The 17,987-nt window shown below is 39.0% G+C and overlaps 1 protein-coding gene across 2 annotated transcripts in view; it reads left to right on the top strand.

Moving 5' to 3' along the window:
- The window catches only part of RELN (reelin), a 649,217-nt gene that overhangs the window by 248,412 nt on the left and 382,818 nt on the right, over positions 1-17,987 (top strand). The gene's annotated exons all lie outside the window — the stretch shown is intronic.

The raw sequence follows: 17,987 nt of genomic DNA on the forward strand, positions 1-17,987 counted from the left end.
CTATAATTGGTGAGGCACAGAGCAATCAAGTCATTTATTCATGTGATATACCCCAATAAGTAATCATTTTAAACTCAGGTATTCATATCCCAGAGACCCATGATCTTGATCATTCTACTATACTTCCCACAAATAAGACAATAATAATTGTAACAAATGCCATGAAGGAGAAATGAAAGCTATAATGAGAAGATGTAACAAAAAATTTGATATAGTAAAGAAGGTAATGAAGGCTTCTCTAAGGAGGACATTTAAGATGAGACCTCAGGGATGACTAGGAGTTGGTTTGTGGAAAAGAATTCCCCTTGAAATAATTGTACATACAGCACAGGCAAATGTCCTGAGGTAGGAAATGGTTAGGTTGTTAGAAGAACTGAAAGCAGGTCTTAGGTTGTAAATGTAATAGGTTGATGAAGGAATGTGATAGAGCAGCAAGCACTGTTGAGCACTGTTCTCTCTGCACAGAGTCACAACTTGTTAAACCAGGGGTAGTCAACCTTTTTATACCTACTGCCCACTTTTGTATCTCTGTTAGTAGTAAAATTTTCTAACCGCCCACCAGTTCCACAGTAATGGTGATTTATAAAGTAGGGAAGTAACTTTACTTTATAAAATTTATAAAGCAGAGTTACAACAAGTTAAAGCATATAATAATAATTAGTTAACAGGTACTTTATGTCAGATTTTCGCTGTTTGGCAGAATGAATCTTTATAAAACAACTAACTATAGTTAAATCTGTCTTTATTTATACCTTGGTTGCTCCGCTACCGCCCACCATGAAAGCTGGAACGCCCAATAGTGAACGGTAGGGACCAAGTTGACTACCACTGTACCACTGTGTTAAACAATAGAACTTGCCGTTGTTCTAAATATAGTTGCTTCCTATATAACCAGATTATTCATATAAAAATACATAATATTGATAAACAATGCATGATTTGAAACTACGAATATCATTAGCTATGTGACTCACTCCCTGTTTCCCACTCAATATTGAAGAGACCTGGAGGTACAAAATATTTGAATCTATAAACCAGTTACTCAAGGTGAATAATTCTGACATGATTTCAGTTTATTGTTACTATTAAGGTTGTAACTCAGAGATGTTTTTATTGTTCTTGTAAATTGCAACTCTGTTACTAAGTTTGGTAGTCATGGCAACCCATGACATGTGAAAGGCAAGTAGAAAGAGGGGATAGGTCTAACACTGCTCAGGACTCTGACCCTATGGCAGAGAATGGCTAGAGGCTCCGGGCCTCACAGGGGTCAGCACAGGCCAGGGGACACTGACACTGGAGTTTTTCTTCATTGGAGCCCAGTAATGAGTCTGGGCATCCAACACTGGGGACTGGAGAGAGGGTGTTTTGGTTCAGAGCTCTAGCTGTGGGTGACTATGGTGTGAATTTCCTATGGACACTGAACACTTATGTCCACTGCTTTACTTCCAATGCCTAGACCAGTCCCTGCATTATAACCAGGAGGTCTTGGGCACAGGTGGACAGGTAGGAGTCTGAAGTCCACTGTGACAATGTGGAAGGGAGAAAAGGAGCTCCCTAGGGATGTCCATATGGGGCCAGGGTCCCAAATACACTTGGTGGTGAGAGACATAAGGAGCAGCATAGGCTCACAAGTGTCGTGGTTGACCCCAGACCCACATTTGAAGAGGCAGCTAAATTCTAAAAGACCCCAGGTGATAGGATGAACATACTGTCCCTCATCCTTCTTGACTCCAGGATTGGTTTAAGACCAGAGATAAAATTGGCCTTAGGGGTGTCAGGGATGATTGTATACCAAGTACATACTCATGGGAATCATCTCATTTTGTATCCCCAACAAAAATAGCTAGGCCTTCAGAGGGAAAGGGAGGGTGGAGGGAGGCAGGGGGAGGGGGCAAAGGGTGTGAAGTGAAAAAGGAAAGAAAGTTTGCATGGGGCAAGGGGGGGCATGATGCGGAAGGGGGGATTGCAGGTGTTATTCTGAGTGGGTAACTTGAAACCATGTTAGCACAATAAATTAATTTTTTTAAATATAAAGTTAAGTAAAAAAGTGTTTAAAATTCTCATAAAAAAAAATAGCTAAGCCTAATTATTGCCCCTGTTTTACACATGAATAAACTGAAGCCTGGGGAGGTGATTTAATTTGCCCAAGGTTAGACTGTTAAGTAGTAGCTAAAATGTGAACCCAGTTTCGACCACAAAGCTCATGCTCTTAATCACAACACTGTGGCTTCTTAAAATACATCTTCATTTTCAAGGAGCTATCAGAACAAGACTGTAGGGCTCCTGAGGACGTGGCAGAGAGGGTGCCCAGTAGCAGAGCTGGTTCAGGAGGGGTTCTACAGAGGCAGCAGGTAGCGCCGTCCACGCGGGCAATCGGAGATGGCCACTGGACTCCCAGGAGCAGCTAGGAAGGCTGAGAGAGCAACGGTGTTGATCAAGGGACGTGGCAGAGAGGGTGCCCAGTAGCAGAGCTGGTTCAGAAGGGGTTCTACAGAGGCAGCAGGTAGCGCCGTCCACGCGGGCAGTCGGAGATGGCCACTGGACTCCCAGGAGCAGCTAGGAAGGCTGAGAGAGCAATGGTGTTGATCAAGGGCACCGGTTAGTGCATGTCAATCTACACGCAGAGATTTTAATCTGGGACTTATTAGCATAATTAATGATTTGCTGTTTTCTCTCAAATGAAAATTAGTTTGTCAGATGTAACAATCGAGGAAGTTAATTACACCTCGTTACACAGGGCCCGCCCCGGGCAGAATGCAGTGTCTGTGGCTGTGATTTGTTGCCTCCTTTCTCGGCAGCATTTCCTGCCCTTCCCAGCTCCTGGGTAGACCCTCACATGGCCAGGGTTTTAATGCTGCCCTTATCTTTTCCTTCCAGAAGAAAATTGATGTAATAAATGAGTTCATAATAGGGTTGTTTGGTAATTTAATAAATTACACTGCCTGGAAATTCTTGTATTTACAAAAGGAGTCTTGCTAAATGTGACATGATATCCTGGATTGGATACTTATGGGACAGGGAGAGAACATTATCAGAAAAGCTTGGTAAAATCTGGATTTTAATTTCTTAGTGTTGACAAATGTACCACAATTATGTGAGCAGTTATCTTAGGGAGGGTTGGGTGAGGGCTGTATGGGCACTCTCTTGTACTATCTTGGCAGCTTTTCCATTAAATCTAAAAAAATCCCCCCCCAAAACATTTAAAGTAGCAAAAGGATCTTGAGAAGAAATCAGTTACTATTCAAATTAAGTATTGTAATTAAGAACTTCAGGGATGTGAGTCATGCCAAATTGGTATGTAAGGATGACCTTATAGCTCTGTACCATTTATTTCTACAGACCCTTAGCATATTTAACCAATGAATATTTCTGTTTCATTAGTTTTGGATGGTATGAATTGTATCCAGAGTAAGAAGACTGTATCTACTCTTCTGACTACAGTAAACGATGCTGGAAGACCAAAAAAAAACCCAAAACAAAACAAATAAACAAACAAACAAACAGGCTGAGAATTAAAGTTGCAAACCAAAAGCACACAGCCTTTTTTTCCTCTTTAGGGAAGGGTGATTAATTCCAGAAATCTGAATTAGGCAAACATTAATTGATTTGCTGGGAGATGGATAATTAGGAAAAACAAGATCACTAAATTGCCACTGTTTTAAAATATCAGAAGGAAAACAGATTGACTTGGGCGTTCAAATATTCACATAGGGTTTGCTCTTTAATGGCAGCATGGAAATCAGTACTCTTCATATAGCTTATTTAAAGGAATAAATGTGAGTATGTATATACACTGTGTATAACCTCAGGAAAATTAAAATTAGATAAAGCATTTAAAAACACGTTTTCCCTCTTGGAAAAAGCAGACCAACTAGTTGGCACTGTGTCAGGTGAGAGACAATAGAAGCTTGTTCTATTATTTACACAAATTGACTGGTTTGGAAGTTGCTACAGCAATGAGCCATAATGAACTACAGAAAAATGAAAATGTGATTTTTTTAGCATTATACAAATGTGGAATATTTGCAGGCAGAGAATAACATTATAAAGAGCCCAAGCTCTGTCAAATGGTATTCCTTGTTGCTGCTTTATCCAGAATGGAATTCAAACAGTGAATGTTTACTGGGGCAGAATTGTAAAGATGGGCCATCATTTTAATGCTATTAATCATCGGACTGTGCCGTGTAATTCCAAAGGAATTTTAAAATATTCATTTTCCATGACTGACTTTTCACTTTTAACTGCACTGTCTTTCAGCCTTTGTTTGCAATAAAGGCTTTCTTTTAGCTAAGTTCCTGAAATTGGACGATTTGTTCATGTCTTCCCAGCAAAAGGAAGAAAAAAATCTTGGGGCATATAATTCAACTCTAAAGTACTCAATTTTACAATTAATCAACTCCATCTCCTTTGCTCTATTATTGAATCCCTGGTCTTAGTGGTAAATTCTTGACTTTGAACTTGAATACTTATACCTTATATTTTCATCAACTCCCATTTATTTACAATGGGTTTTCTCTAATAATATTGTGCTGGATTCCAGAAAAGGCCTGTTATACAAAAACACTACACACTTCAACTTTTCTAACCTCAAGGGCTTGTTAGTCAAAGAGTAAACTCACAAAACCTATGAGTCAAGCAAAACTTTCCTAAAGCTGAGACTTAGCCTGAGCCAGCAGGGACTAGTCAGACACCCTCTACTGCAGAATGCGGGTTGGGATCTTACCTCTTTTGCCCAAAGCAATGTGGGAAGCTGGTTATGACAGATCCGCAGAAATTGACTTCAATAGGAAATGCTCTTGGCGCTAGGGAGTATTATATATAATTAAACTGCTAGACATGAATCAAATTTGAAATATTTTTCATAGCACAAATGAGATATTCAGTGTGGTAAACAGAAGGTTCAGTGCAAATTTTGATAAGGACAGAGTTCTTACAAGCCTATACATTAGTGATTCTCAACCAGGGGCAGTTTTGCCTATATTCCCAGGGGACATTTGACAATGCCTGGAGACATTTTTTGTTTTGTTTTTTTATTTTATTTTTTTAATTTTTTTAATTTTTTTGTATTTTTCTGAAGCTGGAAACGGGGAGAGACAGACAGACTCCCGCATGCGCCCGACCGGGATCCACCCGGCACGCCCACCAGGGGCGATGCTCTGCCCACCAGGGGGCGATGCTCTGCCCCTCCGGGGCGTCGCTCTGCCGCGACCAGAGCCACTCTAGCGCCTGGGGCAGAGGCCAAGGAGCCATCCCCAGCACCCAGGCCATCTTTGCTCCAATGGAGCGTCGGCTGCGGGAGGGGAAGAGAGAGACAGAGAGGAAGGAGGGTGGGGGTGGAGAAGCAAATGGGCGCTTCTCCTATGTGTCCTGGCCGGGAATCGAACCCGGGTCCCCCGCACGCCAGGCCGACGCTCTACCGCTGAGCCAACCGGCCAGGGCCAAGAGACATTTTTTGTTGTCACACCTGATATCTAGTAATTAGAGACCAAGGGTGCTTCTGAATTTTCTGTAATGCACAAGAAGGCCCTCTACATCAAAGAATTACCCAGCTCAAGTATCATTAGTGCTGAGGCTGAGAAACCCTGCCACATACCAGTGCCTGAATGACTACCCCAGAGCCAGCTCTGAAATGCATTATTTCATACAGCATCTTTTTAATTAATAGAGGAATCCCACCTCACTGAAAAATGACTTTTTGTATTTTTTGTTGTCCTTTGAAGTTAAATACACATGTGATTCTTATCTACTAAATACAGTGACAAATCAAGGGGAAATGAGGGGCAATGCCCTATCAAGACCAACAGAATAAACTTTAATTTTTACTAAAGGGTCTTTGGTTGGAGAAAGAGGGAATGAAAATACTTGCCGATAGTGATGGTTGTAAGTAGAGTGGAAAATGTTACCATGAGAGAGGATGAAACATCTGGCTCCTAGAGGAAAAGTGTAGTGGTATATCTGTTTGAATCAGTAGTTTTCAAGCCTGACTACAAGTAGAATCTCATGTCCCTGAGCTCTGTGCCCAGAGATTCTGATTAAATTGATTGAGAATGGGGCCTGGCACTCTATATTTTTAAAGCTTCCCACTTCTGGAATCACTTGCCTCAATAGTTTAGAACCAGCCTTTTAAACACCCTAAAACTAAGCATATTGTTTATCTCGCACAATGTTTATTTGTCCTACACATGATGACTACAGGCCCTCATTCCCTGTTTCCATCTCACTTTCCCTGAAAATACACCTGCCTAAGTGTTATACTTAGTGGGGAGTTTTATGTTTCTTGTTGGGGCGCTTTGTGTTTTAATAGGGTAATAGATGCTTTTTAGTAGATTGTGCTAGAATTTGTACTATTCCAAAATCAGACTCACTAGTGGTATGACCAGGAATCCCACCTGGACCCTCTACCTAGCGATACAGCAGCACTGGAAGCACCAAGGAGATCCGGTCCAGGTACAGGTCTATGTTAACCAGAGGGAGTGTGTTTCTAGGGGAGGAGTACACAGGAAACAAGAACCAACCTTCATTTAGCCAGGGGTAGTCAACCTTTTTATACCTACCGCCCACTTTTGTATCTCTGTTAGTAGTAAAATTTTCTAACCGCCCACTGGTTCCACAGTCATGGTGATTTATAAAGTAGGGAAGTAACTTTACTTTATAAAGTTTATAAAGCAGAGTTACAGCAAGTTAAAGCATATAATAATAATTACTTACCAAGTACTTTATGTCAGATTTTCGCTGTTTGGCAGAATAAATCTTTATAAAACAACTTACTGTAGTTAAATCTATCTTTTTATGCACACACACACACACACACACACACACACACACACTTTGGTTGCTCCGCTACCACCCACCATGAAAGCTGGAGCGCCCAGTTGTGGGCGGTAGGGACCAGGTTGACTACCACTGATCTAGACAATATCATAAACATTCATCCTGGTTACTTCAATACTATAATTTTTTTTTTAATGGTACATATTTGAACATACTTGTAACAGTTGTAGTTTTGTCTTCACAGGGCCAAAGGGCTATGCTATAAATATGCTAGATAATTTAAGGGGACTTTCAATTAATCATTGCATCAATAATTTAATGTGTTTTCTTTCATCTAAAAGTGCCCTTAAGCAGGTAAAAGAAGCACTGCTTACACATTGCAAAAGAAAAATCACTCTCCCCCTGGGCTTAAAGTTGCATATAATATGCAGAAATTAAACTTTGGCTTAATTGAAATTTGGTTGCAGTTTGAGACTTTTAGTTTTCATGGGCCAGCTACTGCTTTCTTTTTAGTCAAGCATTGAAGGATGGCAGCATTAAAAAATACTAATTTATCTCTGTTTTCTGGACATTTCAAGCAAAAAAACACTTCTTTTTGTCTATCTTAACTTTAGCCTCAAGAAAAAAAGACATACACAAAACACAAAACACACCTTAATAATGTCCTTAATAATGATTATATGTCACCTGACCAGGCAGCGGCACAGTGGATAGAGCACTGTCTTGGCATGCAGAGGACTCAGGTTCAAAACTCAGAGGTTGCCAGCTTGAGTGCAGGCTCACCAGCTTGAGTGTGGGATCATAGATATGACTCCATGGTTGCTGGCTTGTGCCCAAAGGCTGCTGGGAAGCACAAGGTCGCTGGCTTGAGCAAGGGGTCACTGGCTCAGCTGGAGCCCCCAGTCAAGGCACATATGAGAAAGCAATCAATGAACAACTAAGGAGCTGCAACTATTGAGTTGATGCTTCTCATCTCTCTGCCTTCCTGTCTGTCTGTCTGTCTCTCTCTCCCCCCCCCCACTAATAATAATAATTATTATATGTCTATCAATTATTAGATTATCTACAGCTTTCTAGAATATATTTCGATTCAGTTTTTTAAATTTTTTAAAATTTTATTTAGAAAAATATAATTGATCAATAAAAGTACATAGGTTTCACTTGACCAGGTGGTGGTGCAGTGGATAGAGCATCGGACTGGGATGCAGAGGACCTAGGTTGGAAACCTCGAGGTTGCTGACTTGAGTGCGGTCTCATCCAGCTTGAGCACCGGCTCACTGACTTGAGCCCAAAGGTCACTGGCTTGAGCCCAAGGGGCACTCGCTTTGTTGTAGTCTCCTGGTCAAGGCACATATGAGAACGTAATGAATGAACAACTAAGGAGCTGCAGCCAAGAATTGATGCTTCTCATCTCTCCGTTTCTGTCTGTCTGTCCCTATCTGTCCCTCTCTCTGTCTCTCTCTCTGTCTCTGTCACAAAAAAAAAGAAAAGTAGATAGGTTTCAGGTGAGCATTTCTATAGCATTTGAACTGTTGATTATGTTGTGTACCCATCACCCAAAGTCAAATCATTTTCAGACACCATATATTTGTCCCTCTTTAATCTCAGCCCCCACCTCCTCCCCCACAGCCCTCTTCCCCAGGTAAAAGCTTCATTGAGATAGTCACATACCATGAAATTCACTACTAACTATACAATTAAGTGGTTTTTAGTATATATACAGAGTTCTGCAATCATTACAAAAAGTATCAGAACATTTTCATCATCCAAAATGGCACCTTGCACCCATTAGTAGTGACCTCCCATTTCCCTATTCCCTACCAACTACTAATCTATTTCTTGTCTCTATGGATTTGCCTATTCTGGACATTTCGTGTAAGTGGAATCATACACCATGTAGACTTTTATGGCTGGCATTTTAAATTTAGCACACTTTCAAGGTTCATCCTTGAAAGGTTCATGTAATAGCATGAACAGTACTTCATTCTATTTATGACTGAATGATACTCCATTGTATGGATGTACCACTTCTATTTAGTCACCTGCTGATGGGCATTTGTTTTGTTTCTGCCTTTGCCTGTTATGAATAACGTTCATAGGCACACTTGTGTTTATATATTATTGTGGGCATATGTTTTCAGTTCTCCTGCGTATATACTTACAAGTAGAATTGTTGGGCCATTGGGTCATACAGTGACTCAGTGTTTAACATTTGGAGAAATTGCCAAACTGTTTTCCAAAGCAGCCACAGCGTTTTTCACCAGGGATACACTGTACTAAGTTTCAATTTCCCCACACTCTCACCAAAACTTAGTACTGTCTGTTTTATTTTCTTATTGTAGCATCCTCATGGGGGTCTATTGGTATCTCATTATGGTTTTTATTTGCATTTCCCCAGTGATGATGATGTTGAGCTATTTTAATGTGCTTATTGCCATTTGTAAGTCTTGTGTTGATAAATGTTTATTCAAATTCTTTGCCCATTTTTAAATTAGGCTACTTACCTTTTATACAGTTGTAATAGTTTTATATGTATAGTGAATACAAGTCTCATCAGATATATGATTTGCAAATATTTTTATCCATTTTTTGGGTTGTTTTGTTATTCTCTTGATACCTTTGATTGCACAAAAATTTTGAATTTTTATGAAGTCCACTTTATCTATTATTTCTTCTTTTGCTTATGCTTTTTGTATTTAAGAAAGCATTACCAAATACCAGTCATGAACATTTACCTCTATGTTTTCTTTTAAGTATGTTCCATTTTGAGTTAGTTTGCATGTGGCATGAGGTAGGGGTCCACCTTTATTCTTTTACATGTGAATATCCAGTTCACTGAATACTATTTGTTGAAAAAAACCTATTTCCACACTGAATTCTCCTGGCTCCTTTGTGAAAGTGCATTGACCATAAATTTATCTCTGTAAAAGGTTTATTTCTGTGAGAGTTTATCTTTGAACTCTCAACTCTGTTCCATTGATCTATATTTCTTTCCTGTGGAAGTATTACCATGTATTGATTATGTTAAGTTTATAGTCAGTTTTGGAATTTGGAGGTGTTCTCTCAACTCTGTTCTTTATCAAGCTTATTTTGATTCTCTGAGTCCCTTGATGTCCATTTCAATTTTATTTATTTATTTTTTATTTATGATTTTAATTCATTGTGTTTACATAGATTCAAGTGTCCCACCGAATATATCTCCCCCACCCCGGTGTACCCCTCAGCCCCCCTTTGCCCTTTCCCCTCAACACCTTCCCCCTTCCCTCTAGGATTTTCTGTCCAGTTCTCTATAATGCTGTATTATGTACATATAATTTCATTAATCTCTTTCCCTTCTCTGATCCCATCTTCTCTTCCACTTGCTCTCTGACCACTCTCCCTCTGGTCCCTTTGATCCCGCCTCTGTCTCGATTCCGATGCTCAGTTCACATTGTTCATTAGATTCCTCAAATGAGTGAGGTCATATGATATTTTTCTTTCTCTGCCTGGCTTATTTGACTTAGCATGATAGTTTCCAGGTCCATCCATGTTGTCGTGAAAGGTAAAATTTCCTTCTTCCTCATGGCCACGTAGTATTCCATTGTGTTTTTGTATCACTGCTTTTTAATTCACTCGTCTACTGATGGACACTTGGGCTGTTTCCAGATCTTGGCTATTGTAAACAATGCTGCAATAAACATGGGGGTGCATTTCTTCTTTTGAGTCAGTGATTTGGTATTCATAGGATGTATTCCTAACAGTGGCATAGCTGGGTCAAAAGGCAGTTCCATTTCTAATTTTTTGAGGAATCTCCATACTGTTTTCCACAGTGACTGCACCAGTCTGCATTCCCATCAGTAGTGCAGGAGGGTTCCCCTTTCTCAACACACTCTCCAGCACTTATTCTGTGTTCTTTTGTTGATGAGAGCCATTCTGACAGGTGTTAGGTGGTATCTCATTGTGGTTTTAATTTGCATTTCTCTGATGATTAGTGATGTGAACATTTTTTCATCTGCCTATTGGCCATCTGCATGTCCCCTTTGGAGAAGTGTCTATTCATTTCTTTTGCCCACTTTTTGATTGGGCTGTTAACTTCCTGGTGTTGAGTTTTACAAGTTCTTTCTAAATTTTGGTTATTAACCCCTTATCAGACATATTGGCAAATATATTCTCCCATTGTGTGGGTTGTCTTTTTATTTTCTTAATGATGTCTTCTGCTGTGCAAAAGCTTTTTAGTTTTATTTAGTCCCATTTGTTCTTTATTTCACTTGCCCGTGGAGATAAATCAGGAAAAATATTGTTAGGAGAGATATCGGAGAGTTTCCTGCCTATGTTTTCTTCCAAGATGTTTATGGTTTCACAAATTACATTCCAGTCTTTTATCTATTTTGAGTTTATTTTTGTGAATAGTATAAGTTGGTGATCCAGTTTCATTTTTTTTGCATTACCTGTCCAATTTTCCCAACACCATTTGATAAAAAGACTGTCTTTACTCCATTGAATGATCTTACCTCCTTTGTTGAATATCAGTTGACATGTAGGTGGGGGTTTATTTCTGGGTTCTCTGTTCTGTTCCATTGATCTATATGTCTGTTCTTATGCCAGTGCCAAGCTGTTTTGAGTACAATGGCCGTGTAGTATAACTTGATATCAGGAAGTGTGATACCTCCCGCTTTGTTCTTCCTTTTCGGGATTGCTGAGGCTATTTGTGTTCTTTTTTGGTTTCATATAAATTTTTGGAATATTTGTTCTATGTCTTTGAAGTATGTCATTGGTATTTTAATAAGAATTGCATTGAATTATTAGATTGCTTTGGGTAATATAGACATTTTAATGATGTTTATTCTTCCTATCCATGAACACAGTATTGCTTCCACTTGTTGGTATTTTCCTTGATTTCTTTTATCAATGTTTTAAAATTTTCCAAGTACAAGTCTTTAACCTCCTTGATTAAATTTACTCCTAGGTACCTCATTTTTTTTTTTCAATACTGAAGGAGATTGTTTTCTTAATTTCTCCTTCAGACAGCTCATAGTTGGTGTATAAAAATGCCACTGATTTCTGAATATTGATTTTATATCCTGCCACCTTGCTGAATTCATTTATCAGGTCCAGTAGTTCTTTGACAGAGACTTTTAGGGTTTTCTATATACAATATCATATCATCTGCAAATAATGATAGTTTTACTTCTTTTTCAATTTGAATACTTTTTATCTAGTCTTCTCTGACTGCTGTGGCTAGGACTTCCAGAACTATTTTGAATAAGAGTGGTGAAAGGGGACACCCCTGCCTTGGTCCTGATCTTAAGGGGATTGCTTTTGATTTTTGCCCATTGACTATGATGTTGGCTGTGAGTTTATCATAGATAGCCTTTATCATGTTGATGTATGATCCCTGTATCCCCACTTTCCTGAGAGTGTTGAACATAAATGGGTGCTGGATTTTATCAAATGCTTTTTCTGCATCTATTGATATTATCATGTGATTTCTACCCTTTTTGTTTATGTGATGAATTACATTGATTGATTTGCAAATATTGTACCAGCCTTGTCTTCCCAGAATAAATCCCACCTGATCATGATGTATGATTTTTTCATGTATTGCTGGATCTGGTTTGCTAATATTTTGTTGAGAATTTTAGCATCTAAGTTCATCAGGGATATTGTTCTATAGTTTTCTTCCTTTGTAGTGTCATTACCTGGTTTTGGAATAAGGATTATGCTTACCTCATAAAAGGAGTTTGGAAGTCTTTCCCCATCTTGAATTTTTTGAAATAGCTTGAGAAGGATAGGAGTTAGTTCTTCTTTGAATATTTGGTAAAATTTGCCTGTGAGGACATCTGGCCCAGGACTTTTGTTTGTTGGGACTTTTTTGATAACTGTTTCGATTTCATTTGATGAAATCGGTCTGTTATGTTTTCTGAATCTTCTGTATTGATTTTTGAAAGATTATATGTTTTGATGGGTTTGTCCATTTCACCTAAGTTGTCTTAATTTTATAGCATACAGTACTTCATAGTATATTCTTACAATTTTTTTGTATTTTGTATTTTGCTGTGTCAGTTGTTACTTCTCTTTCATTTCTAATTTTATTTAAATGAGTCCTCTTTTTTTCTTGATGAATCTGGTTAAAGGTTCATCTATCTTGCATCCCTTTTCAAAGAATCAGCCCTTGGTTTCATTGATCTTATGTATTCTTTTTTTGCCTCGATGTTATTTATTTCCTCTCTGATTTTTATTATTTCCTTCTTTCTACTTCTTCTAGGCTTTATTTGCTGTTCTTTTTCTAGTTCTTTTAGATGCAGGGTTGTTTATTTGGGCTTTTTCTTGCTTCTCAATTTATGCCTGTAATGCAATGAACTTCCTTCTCAGGATTGCTTTTGCTGTGTCCCATAAATTTTGAGTTGTTGTATGTTCATTTTCATTTGTTTCAAGGAAATTTTTTATTTCTTCTTTGATCTCATTGTTAACCCATTTGTTATTTAATAACATGCTGTTTAGTCTTCAAGTGTTTGAATGTTTTTCACTTTTTCTATTTGGTTGATTTCTAGTTTCATGCCATTCTGATCCAAGAAGATGCTTGATATTATTTCAATCTTAAATTTATTGATACTTGTTTTGTGTCCTAACATGTGGTCTATCCTAGAGAATGTTCCATGAGCACTTGAAAACAATGTATATACTGTTGCTTTAAGGTGAAAGGTTCTGAAGATATCTATTAGATCCAGTTGATCTAGTGTGCTCTTTAAGGCTGCTGTTTCTTTGTTAATTTTTTTTCTTGAGTATCTATCTATTGATTTTAGTTGGGTATTAAAATCCCTTACTCTTATAATATTGCTGTTGATCTCGCACTTTATGTCCAAAATCTGCTTTATAAATTTAGGTGCTCCTATATTACGTGCATAGATACTAATAATTGTAATATCTTCCTGTTGGATTGCTCTCTTTATCATTTTGTAGTGACATTCTTTATCCCTTACTATAGCCTTTGTTTTAAAGTCTATTTTGTCAGATGTAAGTATTGCTATCCCAGCTTTTTTTTTCATTTCAGTTTGCATGAATTATTTTTTTTCCATCCCTTAATTTTCAGTCTGTGTCTCTCTTTTGTTTTAAGGTAAGTCTCTTGTAGACAGCATATATAGCATATGTACAGGTCTTGTTTTCTTATCCACTCAGCTACCCTATGTCTTTTGATTGGAGCATTTAATCCATTTACATTTAAGGTTATTTTTGATATGTAGTTGTTTATTGACATTTTTTTTAATCTACATTTCTCTTTTACAAGATTCCCCCCCCCCTTGTTCTGTTTACAACAAGCCCCTTAACATTTCATGTTGTAATGAATTGCTTCAGTTTTTTTTTGGTCTGGGAAGTTTTTTATTTCTTAGTTTTAAATGAGAGCCTTACTGAATAGAGAAGTCTTAGTTGTAGGTTCTTGTTTTGCATTACTTTGAATATTTCTTGCCATTCTTTTCTGGCCTCAAGTGTTTCTGTTGAGAAGTGGGATGTCATCCTTATGGGGGCTCCTCTGAAGGTAATTGACTGCATTTCTCTTGAAGCTTTTAGTATTCTTTTCTTTATCCCTTAATTTTGGTGTTTTAATTATGCTGTTTCTTGGTATAGGCTTCTTTGGGTTCATCTTTAATGGGACTCTCTGTGTTTCTTGAACATGTGAGACTTTCTCCTGCATCATATTAAAAGTTTTCAGCTATGATTTCTTCAATCAGGTTTGCTATCTCTTGTTCTTTCTCTTCTCCTTCAGGAACCCCTATGATGCAGATATTGTTTCTCTTCATGTTGTCTTCATGTCATGTAGCTCTATTAGAGTTTCATTAGACTTTTTGAGCCTCTTATCTTTTTGCTGCTCTGCTTTCATGATTTTATCTTGTCCTATAAATCGCTGATTCGATCCTAAGCTTCATCCATCTTGCTTTTAATTTTTTCTAGTGTAGTCTTCATTTCCGGTATTGTATTTTTCATTTCTGACTGGTTCTTTTTTATGATTTCTATGTCCTTTTTGATGTTTGCTTTCTCTTTATTTAGGTGATCATTATGTCCATCTATTGTTGCTCTAAGATCTTTGAGCATCCTAACAATAATTATTTTAAACTCTGCATCCAGTAATTTGGTTATTTCCACCTCGTTCAGACTTTTATAAAGGGATCTCTCTTGTTGATTCATTTGGATTGCATTTCCCATTTTGTCTGTGTATAGACTCCTCCTTTGGGTGTGTTGTTTCTGTAGCTAACTGAGTCTAGGGTTAGTGTTGTCTGCCTTCAGTTTCCAGTTGTGTTGTTTCTAGATCTTCTTGGGTTGGCATCACCTGCTGTTTGTAAACTGCTGTGGGCTATTTGCTCACTTTTCTTTATGCTATTCTTATTGGTGTTTTCTGTATCTTAACTGGGTCAGGTGTGAGGAGCCCTTCCTTAAGATATGACTTTAACCAGGATTGTTAGGTCCTGAACTGATGCTTTCTGTATCTGACCTCTGAATGTGCCCTCCCTGGACCTTCTTGGCTGGAGCCTGGCACAGACCAATGGCAGTCGCTGCCTATTAGTGGCTCTTATCTACCTTTTTGGAGCAACATGTAATCCAGATCTTGTGGCTGTCTCTGCTGAGCCCAGGTGCTGTTGTTAATATCAACTGTACTCTTAGGCTGGCTTTTATCTACTTTTGGCCTGGATGATGTTTTTTTAAATATTCAAGTTCCCCTGAGATCCGCTTTCTGCCACCTCTTATTGGTGGCTACTTGTTGGGCTCAGTCCTGTGTATCAGGGGTTAGGTAAGGTATTGGATGTGGCGTACTCCTTAGCTTTAGGTGTCGTTCTATCCAGATTCTTTTTTCTTTTCTTTTATTATATATATTTCTTATTTTTCAGCCCTCAGAAGGGTGTGGCCACAGGTGTCCAATGGGTGTGACCTCTGAGATCCCTACATGTGGTCTGTCCACAGGCCCGCCACCACTCTGCCGCTGCCTTGGGCATTTGGGCATGGGTGTTGCTGGCGCCAGCCTGCCTCTACGGTGTTGTAGCTTCCACCTTACCTCTGCAGGTGGGACTGCGCACGTGTGCCCAGGCCTCCACTGTGGCCAGCCCCTGTCCTCTGCCCCACACCCTGCAGGTGGGACTGCATTCGCATGCCTGGCAGCAAGCCTCACCAGTTCCCCATCTTCCGCCCTGCCCCTGTGGGCGGGACTGCATTTGTGTGCCCAGCCTCAACTTCAGCTTGCTCCCACTTCCACCCCCACAATGGAATCGCACTCACGGGTCCCGCCACCACCTGCCCTCCCGCGAGCACTCAGCAGTGTGGGGATGGCGATGTAGCTCTGACCTCAGCACTCAATACTGTATCCCTGATGGGCTCCCTGCTTCTAAGCGACTCTTTGCTCTGACTGTAGCAGGAGAGCTTCTGTTTGGCTGATGACCTGTTTGCTGGTATTGCTGGTTCCAGGAAAAATTCACTTTAGATTTGGGGAGTGACTCAGCCCAGGGGTTAGGGTGGCTGTCCCTCAGAGTGTTTCTCCCTGTGCCTCCTAGATTACACTCTCTTCCTGCTACTCCAGTCCTCTCAGCTCTCCCCATCCCCTGGAGCCCCGGGTGAGTGGTTGTGAAAGAGGTTTTCTGCGCGGTCCCTTTAAGGCGAATTCTGGGTCCAAGAAATCTGTCTCTTTCTCACAAACAGTATCCTGGCTCATTTTGCAGCTAAATACTGTCCGTACGTCTCTCCTAGGCTCTGGGGCCGCAAGCTGGGGCTCTGGTCCTGGGACTCAGAACCCTCTCCTCTCCGGGCAACCCACCTGGCCACATGAGTCCCTCCAGGCTGCCGCTCACTCCTGGGAGCTGGGCTGCCTCTGCATTTTCGCTCTTCCTACTAGTCTCAGTGTGGCTTCTTCGGTGATCTTTGGTTATAGATTCCTCTTGGTTTAGTCCAAAGTTGGTTTTTCCAGATGATTGTTCTTAAAATTAAGTTGTAATCCACTTTGGTTCTCACAGACCTGTTTCAGAAGTACACATTGTGCTGTCGCATCCCTGCCCAACTCCCTTTTAGTGACCTTCTTCCTAATTATTGTAAGATCCAGTTCTGATTCTGTCGGGCCCTAAAAACCTGCAGGACTCCCCCTCCATTTCAATTTTAGGATCAACTTGTAGGTTTCTGGAAAATATCCAATTGGGATTTCGATAGAGGATATGTTGACTATTTAGATCTGTTTAGATTGTATTGGCATCTTAATAATATTAAGTCTTCTGATTTATGAACAACACAATTTTTTATGTATAATATTTAGATCTTAAGTCTTTTTCAACAATGTTTTGTAGTTTTAAATTTTGTATTTATTTTGTTAAATTTATTCATAAGCATATTTTTTATTGTGAATGCTACTGTTTTTAAATTTTTATTTTTAGGTTATTAATTGTATTGAAAACAATTTATTTTTATATATTGGTTTTGTTTTCTAGCATTTTGCTGGACTTATTAGTTTCAATCATTTCCTTGTGGATTCCTTAGTATTCTCTATAAATAACATTATGTCATCTGCAAATAGAGACATTTTTACTTTCTACTTTTTATTTTTATTACTTTTAATTTTATTTTTTAATTACAGTTTACATTCACTATTATTTTGTATTACTTTCAGATGTGCAGCATAGTGGTTAGACAGCTATGTAATTTATAAAGTAATCTCCCAGACTATACATAGTTTTTATAATATTGTTGCTATATTATCTCTGCTGTACTTTACATCCGCATGACTATTTTATAACTACCATTTTGTATGTAGTAATCCCTGGACCTTTTTCACCCAGACCTCAACCCTCCTGCCCTCTGGCAGTTATCAGTCTGTTCTCTGAAACTATTCTTCTGTTTATATTTTGCTCATTTGTTTTATTCTTTAGAGTCCACACGTAAGTGAAATCATATGGTATACATCTTTATTTAGCTTGTTTAACTTAGCATAATATCCTCTAGGTCCATTCATGCTATTGTAAATGGTTAGATTCTGTCTTTTTTATGGCTGAGTAGTATTCCATTGTGTGTGTATACACACACACACGCACACGCACACACTTATATGTATATACTCAGAAGTGGAATCACTGGGTCATAAGGCAATTTTATTTTTAATTTTTGAGGAACCTCCATACTGTTTTATGTAGTGGCTGCACCAATCTGTATTTCCACCAACACTGCACCAGGGTTTCCTTTACTCCACATATTCACCAGCACTTGTTTGTTTA

Source organism: Saccopteryx leptura, chromosome 12 (assembly GCF_036850995.1).
Source record: "Saccopteryx leptura isolate mSacLep1 chromosome 12, mSacLep1_pri_phased_curated, whole genome shotgun sequence".
In the NCBI taxonomy this organism is placed as follows: Eukaryota; Metazoa; Chordata; class Mammalia; order Chiroptera; family Emballonuridae; genus Saccopteryx; species Saccopteryx leptura.